Below are 10,353 nucleotides of genomic sequence, written 5' to 3'. Positions count from 1 at the left end.
CAGAGCCCATGATTCAGCACTGGGAGACTGGGCAGGAAGGAAAGACTCCAGTTAAAGGAAAACTGTAGAGTAACACAAAGATTTTTAGATCATCTAAGCAATCTAAATATAAAAAGTAATCAAGCATTTAAGATATTTTATCAGTTAGAATGAATTTGTTCAGAACTTCAAATTAGTGCTTTTGTGATTAAAAGATTAGAAATACGAAAGAAACTATTTTAGATCTAATTCTTTATCTTCAGAGTTTTACAGAAGTTATCAGCTAGACATTATATTGAAATTAGAAACATTAAGATTTAAGATACTAAGATTCTAAAGAGCATACTAATCCTTTTATCCTAGACTTGTTCATGGTTTGGCTTTTTTTCCACGGGGGTCTCACTGAAACCAGAGATATTATGTACTTTTACTTGCAAGGTCTTTAGATGCACCTATTTAGAACAAATTCAATCTCAGCTAATTCATGTTCCTGGTAGAGCTGTGGGTTCAAAAATTGGATTTTTGGGACTTTACAGAACCACACTTTGGTTGATCTCTCAAAACATAAAGATGAATGCAGCCATAGATGAATGGTGATGGAATATAGCAGGGCAAAGCCAGGATTGTATTTCACTTCTGTTCTTATCAATGAGGAACACTGACACTCAGACTTGATCATATTTCTCTTGATTGTTTTATACTATGGGCATTAAATGGGTTCTAATATTTTCTATTCTTATTTCTTCCCAATCCAAACACTCAGTAAGTTTCCCAAAAAAAAAAAAGAGAACAAGTTCTCAGTGATTCAATGAAGCTAATATTTACCTGCATGGAAAATTATGTGAAGTTTGCAGATGGAAAAAAACAGAGTGCTGTGATTTCTCTCTTATGATTACCTAAATTATATAATGAAACTGTAAAGCTTTTTACCTTTATGTGGACTTTTGTTGACTTTGGATGCTTTTGAACAGCAGCGTCTTCTCATCCTCTGACCTAAGGGTGAAAAGTAATACTTTATCAGTGGAGACAGGTAATGCAAATAACAGTCCACATACAATAAATGTGTCAGAGTTCACAAATATTTTCCTTACTGTATTTACCACTGACATCCTTGTGTAGAGGGATCTGTAAAACAAAGGATTATCATGACTGATTTTTAGATCTCTGCACAGCTTTGTCCCTAGTGTGGAACAGGAACTTATTTGCTCTTTTCTATCATTACTCATAGATGCATCAGATACACATTGTAAAGATTTCTTTATCCTTCAAAATGTCACACTGGCAGGCAATACAATTACAGTTACACCACTTTATGAAAACAGAAAAAATTACCAACAGGAAAAAAGAACATCTCAGTGTCCAGATGCACCGGAGTGTAGAATAAACTGCTTTGGATGGGCAAAGCCACTGAAATATTCCCTCCCACCACACCTAAATAAGTGAGCTGCTGACTGCAGTTGACCACAGTGCTGGTCACAATAAAGGGGAAAAAAAAGGTTTACTCTGGAGTTGGGAGGGGAGCAGAAAGGACAGAGACAGATGATTTCTCATCAACAAAATCTAATATATGGTCAATGTTTCTGGAAATCACTGAGGCACACTTTACAGCCAAGGCTGGTGATGGAACCCGAGTTATCTTATCACCATAATTTAGTTCTGATGTAACAGAAGAATGGTTTAACATGCCAAGTACATTTATCTTGCACACCCAGACACTTTTACTTCGACATCAGTGCTTACAGATAAGGAACAGTGTCCTTTGCACGTTTCCTCCCCACCTTCTGACTCATGAAAGCACGAGTCATGCACATCAACAGGAAGGAAATGCTACTATGGGAACAGCAGGTATTCATTTGGGTTTTATTGATATGGCCATCTCCTGTCCTCCCTGGACAGGTTTCCTTTATGTTCCTGAAGACACTTTAGAAAGTCTCCAACTGCCCTTGCACTGTTCCTAAAGTTTTTCTCAAGGGTTATGGAAAAACCTGAATAAAAAGAAACAAAAAAGGCAAAGAGAGCAGAAGGGCTTCAGCTACCACTGCTCTGGCAAATAGCTCTACCAGCACAGACACCAGTAAATGACAAAACTGGGCAGCTGACTTAACCAATTAGAAAAACAGCTTTCACATGTTTCTCCATGCTCATATTTACATATAAAGCAATTTTTAGAAGGTTTCTAGAAAATATCAAGCATGGCAAGTCTGCTGTTCTTGACCTTTGGACAGTTAGCTTATTTTTCTCACATTCACTCTTCACATCTTGTATAAAATACACATTGTAAAAATCATGGTGAGTCTCAGAGATTCACAATATCAAACCTCAAGTCTGCACAGATAACTCTAGATTGCACCTCTCAATTTAAAAATGCTACTGAACTGTCCTTCTGGAAATGCACAATGACATCTGCAGAGATGTGGCTATAGACAGATGGGAAATCCTCTGTTTTCAGGATTTTAATTGCTCTGTGAATTTTGAATACTGCAAAATGGTAACTAAGTGCCTCAAGATACTGCAGATGAAGTGTGGATTATCAGTGGTAAAAGAAACCAAACAAAAAAAAAAAAAAGGAAAACAAAGTTTAGACTGATTGAAGATCAGAAGCATTACTGAAGAACAGTTTCACTGTTCTATAAAGAAGTTATCATATACTCTGTTAACCTGACTGATTCATGTTCCCTTATTTCATATGGGTAGAAGCTTTTTCCATTGACGCATTTCCCACTACTGACAAAATTATACTATTTTTACATTGGTGGATGGTTGGTTATCTACTAGGAAAATATAATAGGAAGTATTTTCAGAAGAATTCAGAATACAGATTAAGGTAAAAGTTAATCATGCTGTGCAGCAGGCTATAGCAGAGGAAACACTACTGTACAAACCAAAGCACTGATATGCTACCACATTCTGCAGTCTAAGTTCAATCCTCCTTTTCATTGTTTGTTTCTGTTTGTTTCTTTTAATTAAAATCAACTCTGTTTGTTTCCTTTAATTAAAATCAACATAGCAAAGAAGCATTTTATATAAAAAAAGGAAAGAGAGGAAAAGAGAAAGCGGTGTTAGAAGACTATTATACTTTACCTTCTGCAGAAAAGACATTGAGGCACAAAAGACAGAGAAACAAAAAGCCACAAATTGCCCAGAGCTTCATCCTTCCAACGAGATGTTTCCGAGCACGCTGAAGGTGCTTCTTGCTCTCCTCCAGCACAACCTCAGCTTTTTATAAGATAGAGTCAAAGGAAGATTATGTTCAGAATGGGTGGGGAGTTGGCCTTTGTATTGCACCTCAGCACACGAAAAAAACCAGCACTTCCTATTTCAAGGAGCAATTTACTCAGAATGAGGCAGCATAGAGAGTTCCTTACCAGTTACACAGGAGCTTGAAGATTAAAGTACACAGGGATGTTCTGAGGCAGAATCCTTGTCCTGTGCTACACAGCAGCCTCTCTAGAGGACCTGGTGTGCTCCTCTGCATGCTTGGAAAGGGAGAGAGCACAGCAGAACTGAATCTGTATGGACAGTGATTGGGGCTTGAAAAGGCAAACCAAACCCAGGGTGTTTTAATCAAAGCAATTGCCAGTCTGTTGTTACCATAATTAATAAGACAGCTGGTTAAGCAGCAGATTTCTGAGTTTATTATTAACATCTCAGTTTCTGTTATATCTGGATAATTAAGTTGTGAAGATTCCAGCTAACAGTTAGGATTAAGAAGTCATCAAATTCAACAGGGTGTACTTAAAAAAAAAAAAAAAAGTCCTTCAAGGAGGGATCAACTATAGAGCTGTGTCACTTTAAACAGGCAAAAAGTTCAGCTTTGAGAGCATTCAGTTCTCCCAGCTTAATCTGGTAAGATTTGGGTCTCTAACAACAGAATGTGTTAAAAGCCATGTAGCCTTGAAAAGTGGGAGCAGTATCTGCAAGCCACCCAGACTTGGAATTACAGCAGGATAGAAGGCTTCACTCTGGTGCACAAATGTTGCCCCCAGCCCCAGTTTTAAAGGTTTCCTATTTCAGGTTTGGAATTTGGCTTGTTTCTTGCATTCATCAGCAGCCTTCCAAATTGGGTCACCCTTTTATCTACCAAATTCAGCCCCAAAAGCTTATTTCTGCAGTCCTACCTAGCAATATCCATAGATGTGAAGATTGCTAATACCTGACAGCATTTTTTGTTTGCCAAGGCCAGCATTACCAAGGTTCAGGAATCAAATCCCTAACAAAACTTGCTAGAAGATAAAATTACCTTCAAAGTGCTTTATGAAAGCCCTGCCTCACACTGGTACACCTTGTTCAGCCTGCAGTAAGGCTGTTAGTTCACCTAAGTCAGGAGGGACTTCTACAGTTCAGTTGATGCAGAGGAAGATGAATGACAACAATGTTGTTGTCATGATCTCAGGCTTCTTTTGACTATTGAAACATATAGGTGTGAGTCCTCATTTTGTACTTTTAAAGTCAACACTTCTGCTGGTTAAGACTGAATCAAATAACATAAATCCCAACATAAATTGAGCATGTAAAATGGAGCCGGTCAGCCTTCTCACAAAGGTTTGCAGGAAATCTGAAATGTAAATAAGGCACAAGAAAGGGTTAGTAGGAGAGTAATTTTTCTGCAACATTCAATCAGGCTGTCTGAGTAGTGGTAGCACTGAAGCAAGGATTTCACTTGGTGACTACAGTTTTTTATCTCCATTATACTTTCTGAGAAAGTTCCAGACAAGCTCATGTACTGAGGAAAGTGAGTGAATGGCTGTGTGGGGCTCAGTTGCCAGCTGGGGTTAAACCACATACTCAAATAATTTTTCATGTATTTTTAGCCTTAACTAGAACCATCACCATCTCTTTTTGTGTGCATGATAAGAAATAAAAAGTGAATACAGAAAAGTAACCAGGTAAGATGGGAGATGACTTGCAGAACAGAACCTCATCTCATGATGGCTATTGACACTTCCAACTTGTTCATTAAAACAAAAAGTGCTGCCAAAAGCACTACCTCAAAACCCCCCATCTTTCTTTTGAAATATTTACAACATAATATTGAGCAATGCAAGTTGTGTACAAAGACTTGTTTTTCAAAGCATACATTACTGCACTGTGACTTTACCAATCACCCCAAGCAAGAAAACAGCACGTGCTCCCTGAATGCCCCACTTGTTTTCTGTGTGGAAGAGGCAGGCTGCTACTTGGTCTCTGTTGTTCAATCCAAGCCTTCCAGCTACTATGAGAGGAAATGAGGCAAACCTGTACAGTCATCACTGCACACCCAAAAGCCCCTGAGAGGGGCTTTTGATAGGAAAAAGAACAAGTGCCCATTTTTTCAAGGACAGCATCTGTTTCAGGAGTTTGTCCTGTCTTACTGTCAGGCTGCTCTAGGAACGCAAACAGAAAACCTGAAACTTTCTAAAACTAAAATACTGCGTGAATTTATCAAAATAACTTCTTGGGGTGAGGATATTGTAATTTATTTATTTTCACCAATTGAGAGGTCTAGTTGCAAACCTTGAGAGATTCTTTTGAATAGGTATTGGGGTCCATGCAATATACTTTGCTTAGCAGTTTTGAGAAGAAACACAGCTGAGGAAGACGTTTTTCCTCCTAAACTGAATACTTTTAGAAGAAATTCCTGTGCTTTGTATCTTAAATTTCAGGCTGCAAAGTTGATCACTGCTGTGGTTAAACCCTGTAATTCTTAGTGCCCTGTTTCATATGTGTCTATAAATGTTAATATTACAGGAAAAGTTAAGCAAACTGAAAAGGGAAGACTAGAAGCAATTACCTAGCATAATCTTTAGACTTGCCCTGAGATAAAAGTATTTACCAAATAAAGTTGTGGACTGTACAAAATAATGAGACAGAATTGTGTCAAGGGAGTGGCTGGAGACAGGAGACGGAATAAAACCAGAGATTAATAAATAATCTCTGCTAACCTTTGTCCTTAGGGTCTGTCAGCTGGAAGTCTGAAGCATCTGTATAATAGTCTCCCGTAGGACATGAATTTTATGAAATGAGCAGCAGCTGCTGTTCATCTTTCCAGTTGAAAAAAAGGTTGAAATTGAGTGCAGAGGTATTTCTGAATCATACAGGGAAATAAGGGATGCATCCTGAGATTTGCATTATGTTCCCATTAATACCTGGTGTTCAAAAGCCACATAGGATGTCTCTCAAAGTCTTAAAGAAAGTATTTTGATTTCTTACTGTTAAATTAAGGCATGATCCAGAGTCTCCTTTTGTGCTTGCCAAAACTCCTAAATTTGCAACCTTTATAGAGTCATTCTTTCTGGAAGTGGTATGTTATTATAAGATTCACTAATATTTATTAAAGGTCATGCCATTCTAAGAAGAATCTGCATTTTGTGTATGAAAATTTCTTCTAACCAGTCTGAAACAGCTGTTTGTGACATAAGGAGAATAACACAGTTGGAGCAAACGGTCTTGTTAAATTTAGAGCGAAATGAAACTAACTTCTGAGCTGCGAGAAGGCAGGAAACATAAGAACTTGAAGGATACAAAGTTAATTTAATTCAACCTAGACCACTTATGGGGGGCGAACCAACATAGTTATCCAAGAGCATGTGCTGCTCTACTTTTGAAGGAGGGAACCTAGTGCAGAAATTGAAGGCTGCAGCAGCAGTCACTGTATGAGAAGCGGGAATGACAACATGTGGGACATACTAACTACACTAAGATCAGAATGAAGAGCAAGACTGAGGTTATAATTTCTCCTAACAGTTTATGGTGAGCTGATAAACACCTTGAAGACTGTCCTGGAAGAGGGTTTAAAGCATCTTTGACAAAGTTGTTTCAATGAATGTCCTGCCACTCCTCACACTGTGCCTGCAAATAAAGCCTCTGCAGAGCTGCCAGCTGGTGTGTGAATCTCATGTGTACTGTTCAGGGTGTCCAGGCTCTGTGTGCTCACTGCATTCTATTCACAGGCTACTGTCCTAGATAGTGATATTAAAATGGAACTTGCAGCTGTTTTTATTTTGCTTGGTTTTAACTTTTCTCCTGCTGGGAATGTGACAAACGTGAAAAAACAGATGTTTTCCCTTTCCCCCTGCTTAGTTCATGTGCTCTCTCTCTAGTTTTTCAAGCCTTAGATGTGGTTTATCTGGTTGCTGTAGGCTTCTAAACAGCATAATGAAATGAGGCAAGGGCTCAGGCCAGAAAAATTTACATGAAGTGCAGTGCTCATTGTGCTATGTGTGATGGAAACATTTCTTTGTAGTAGCTCAGTCTTCTAGTTCAGGCAAGACGTGATTGAAGAGACTGTTTTTGACAGGTAACCTGCCAGAGCTCACACTTCCATGATGGGGTGATGAGAGGAGCTGTGTAACCTTCTCATTATGGAGTGTAACCTTCTCATTATGGAGGCAGATCTGTCCCCACTGCATGTTACTTCTCCCAAAGTAGGGAAAAAACAGGGACCCAAGCAGGGAAGATTATCCCTCTTGCCACTTACCATGGCTGTAAGGATGTGTCCTCGTTTCAGTCAGCACTTGCTTTGTTTTTCAGAAAGATAGAAGAATATGAAGTCTGTCTGGTATTCTGTACAAAGTAACTAGTCCAGCTGCCCAATGCTTAATTCCAGAAAACTTGGTAAGAGGAAGTGACAGATGTCTGGGCAGACATCTCACTCTTCTTCCTCCTGAATAGACAAGATGTTTACTTCAGCTGGCAAGCCTCCAAAATAGAAAATACTGTGCAGATGTCAGCCCCTAGGCTTTTGGAAAGATTTTGAGATTGTTCTGCATATTAATCTCTTTCTTGCAGACATGAATAAGCCTTGTCTCTGCTATCTGATAGGAGGTGGTTGCAGAAATAACAGTGTTTTGTCCTGATGCTGTTACTGGGCCACACTCACCTCTTTCTGGTTATTCTGTATGTTGTAGATATGCTAATCATTTCATACAAACAAAATTAGTTGGTAATAAAGTCCAGAACTTGAACTAAGGAATTTAGAGGCTAAAGATCTTTTCATTTCTAAAATGGTATGAATTTCAACTTTTCTTCCTGCCACCTCTGACAGAGAGACATTTGAGGAGAATGTTCCATTGTTGATTTACTGTCAGCTTGCTAAAGTCCCATAATCCAGTTTACTGGGCACCATTTCAGTGCATTGAACACAGTCTGTCCACCAAAGCATTTATGGTCACCTCAGTTTACTTAATGTGACTAGGAAGCAGTAAAAGAAAAAAAGACTTCAGCAGCAATGCCTTTACTTTCAGGTGAAAATTTGATGGGATAGGAGAACTCTGCTGAAGCTTTTAAGAGCCCAAGTTCTGTATGAATCCATCTGTGTATGAGACATAAGAAGAGTGAGATTTTTGCATTTCAGCTTAGCTAGTAGTTCTTTTCATCCCCTTGGGACTCAAATATAATTTGTAAAACATGTGGAATTTTGTTTTCTTACATTGTCTTGGGCAGGAAGAGGAATCTGATCAATGGCTCTTGTTCCTACAAGTTCTTCAGAAGTCTTTAAGGAATGTAGTGCTACAAGGCACACAATTTCTGTTTGCTTTTGCAGTTTGTTGGGGTTTTTTAACTTGTAACATCATTTTTCTTAGAAAAGATGGTGATGGATGAGGATGTATTGCACTACTTCAGAAGAAAAAAAGAGATCTTCATCTCTGAATGGACATGACAACAGCCAGGAATAAGGTGAGTTGGTAGGGTCTGTAGATGTGCAACATCTCATGTCCAAACTAGGTGGGATGATGCAGTGATTTTACACTTGCAGGCAGTAAAGGAAGAGCTGTAACTCCAAGGCCATTACCTCAACACAAGTACATTATCATGCCTCTGCTATCTGACCATTGCAGTGGTGCTGAGTTATTGTCCAGGAAGTCTAGTACTTCCATAGATATGCAGACCATTATGCAATTTCTAAAAATGTAGTTAGTCTTTTTCATGGGAGCTACATTTAATCTTGGCCTTTCCAGTTAAAATTTAGATGAATTTCTTTCTCTGATAGTGGCTAGAAGCTTTTTATTTTCTTCCCTATCCCACTTTAATTTTTGTTAACCAACATTACAAGAATGTGATGTTATGCTTTTTCTTTAAAGGAAACTGATAATTAAAAAACCAGTTTCAGTAGTTCTTTTTGGTGATCTTCACTAGCAAGAATGCAAATTGCAATTATGTACTACATAATGTACTACAAAGTTGCTCATTCATAGAAGGAAAAACAAACACCAATACAGTGTAGTAAAGGTTTAGCTCCCGTGCACAAGCTCATAAAAGAAATGCCTTACAGCAGTACTAAAGATTTGTTCAGAAGCTTAATGATGTCTGCAGGCACACACCAAATGGTGTCACAACTGAGTGAAGGAATTAGCAAAGATGGGATTTTCTGGACCTACTGCTATTCATCACTGGCAAAGGAGAGGTGGTTAGATCTAAAAGCCGTCACTGTCAGATATGTTGGGTTTGTGTTTGCCAGCTCTGTGTGGTATTTGGAAAAATGGGGTGGGTGAATGCTGGCCTAGTGCCTGATGTGACACCTTGTGCCTTTGCAGCAGCTGCCCCTGCAGTGCCAGGTGACAGGTCTGAGCAGCCACCAACTGATGGATCATTTCCTGTGTTGCAAGAGCCTCTCTTGCTTTCCCCATCTCTTTTTCTTATGATGACTAAAGGTCACCGAGATGGTTGAAATAAAAATAAAATAAAAATAAAACAAATAAAAATCCACTTCTTACTTAAATACTCTGTGGAGGGGTTATTTAAATGCATTCCCCTTTTTTATTTCCAGATGGTCTATTTCGAAATTTGAAGTGAACTTATGGCAACAATTTCTAAATTCCAAGTTTGCTATAAACTGAACTTCAAGCAAAATTATGCTGTATTCCTAAATTATTTTCAAATGTTGAAGGGTTAAAAAAAATTTTTCTATTCTTTAATGACAGCAGTAATAGGAAGGAATAATCTTTGTCTTGGGACCAATTCAAGTGACATAAAGATATCAGGCACACCCTGTTGCTGTGTTACAAGCGAAACATTATAAAGGTTTTATGAAGGTTTTATCTGACAGCTTGTAGCAGCATTAGAGGTGGGGCAAGCTGGATGAAAGTTGCAAAGCTAATTACATTCAACAATTTCATTAGGTGAGATCTAAATTTCATGTTGCATTTTGCTATGCAGACTTAAAATATGAGTCAGTTGAACCTGGCCTCCTTAATTATACTAGGTGATGCTGAAGAACACTTTCTTAGGAATATAATTGCTTTATAATATTGATTAAATTGAAGTAAATCATTAAATATTATAGAGATGATAATTTAGATCATAATTTAAAAGGAGAATTACTTGAAACATCATGAAAATCCATAGAAACAATTTATAACCAGTAGAAAAGATCAGAATTTAATTAAATTGTGGACT

This window comes from Melozone crissalis, unplaced genomic scaffold (genome assembly GCF_028551555.1).
Source record: "Melozone crissalis strain CALT ecotype California unplaced genomic scaffold, PUWL_Pcris_2 ptg000019l_1, whole genome shotgun sequence".
Taxonomy (NCBI): Eukaryota; Metazoa; Chordata; class Aves; order Passeriformes; family Passerellidae; genus Melozone; species Melozone crissalis.
The sequence above is the reverse complement of the archived record's forward strand: the minus strand, read 5'-3'. Positions refer to the sequence as shown.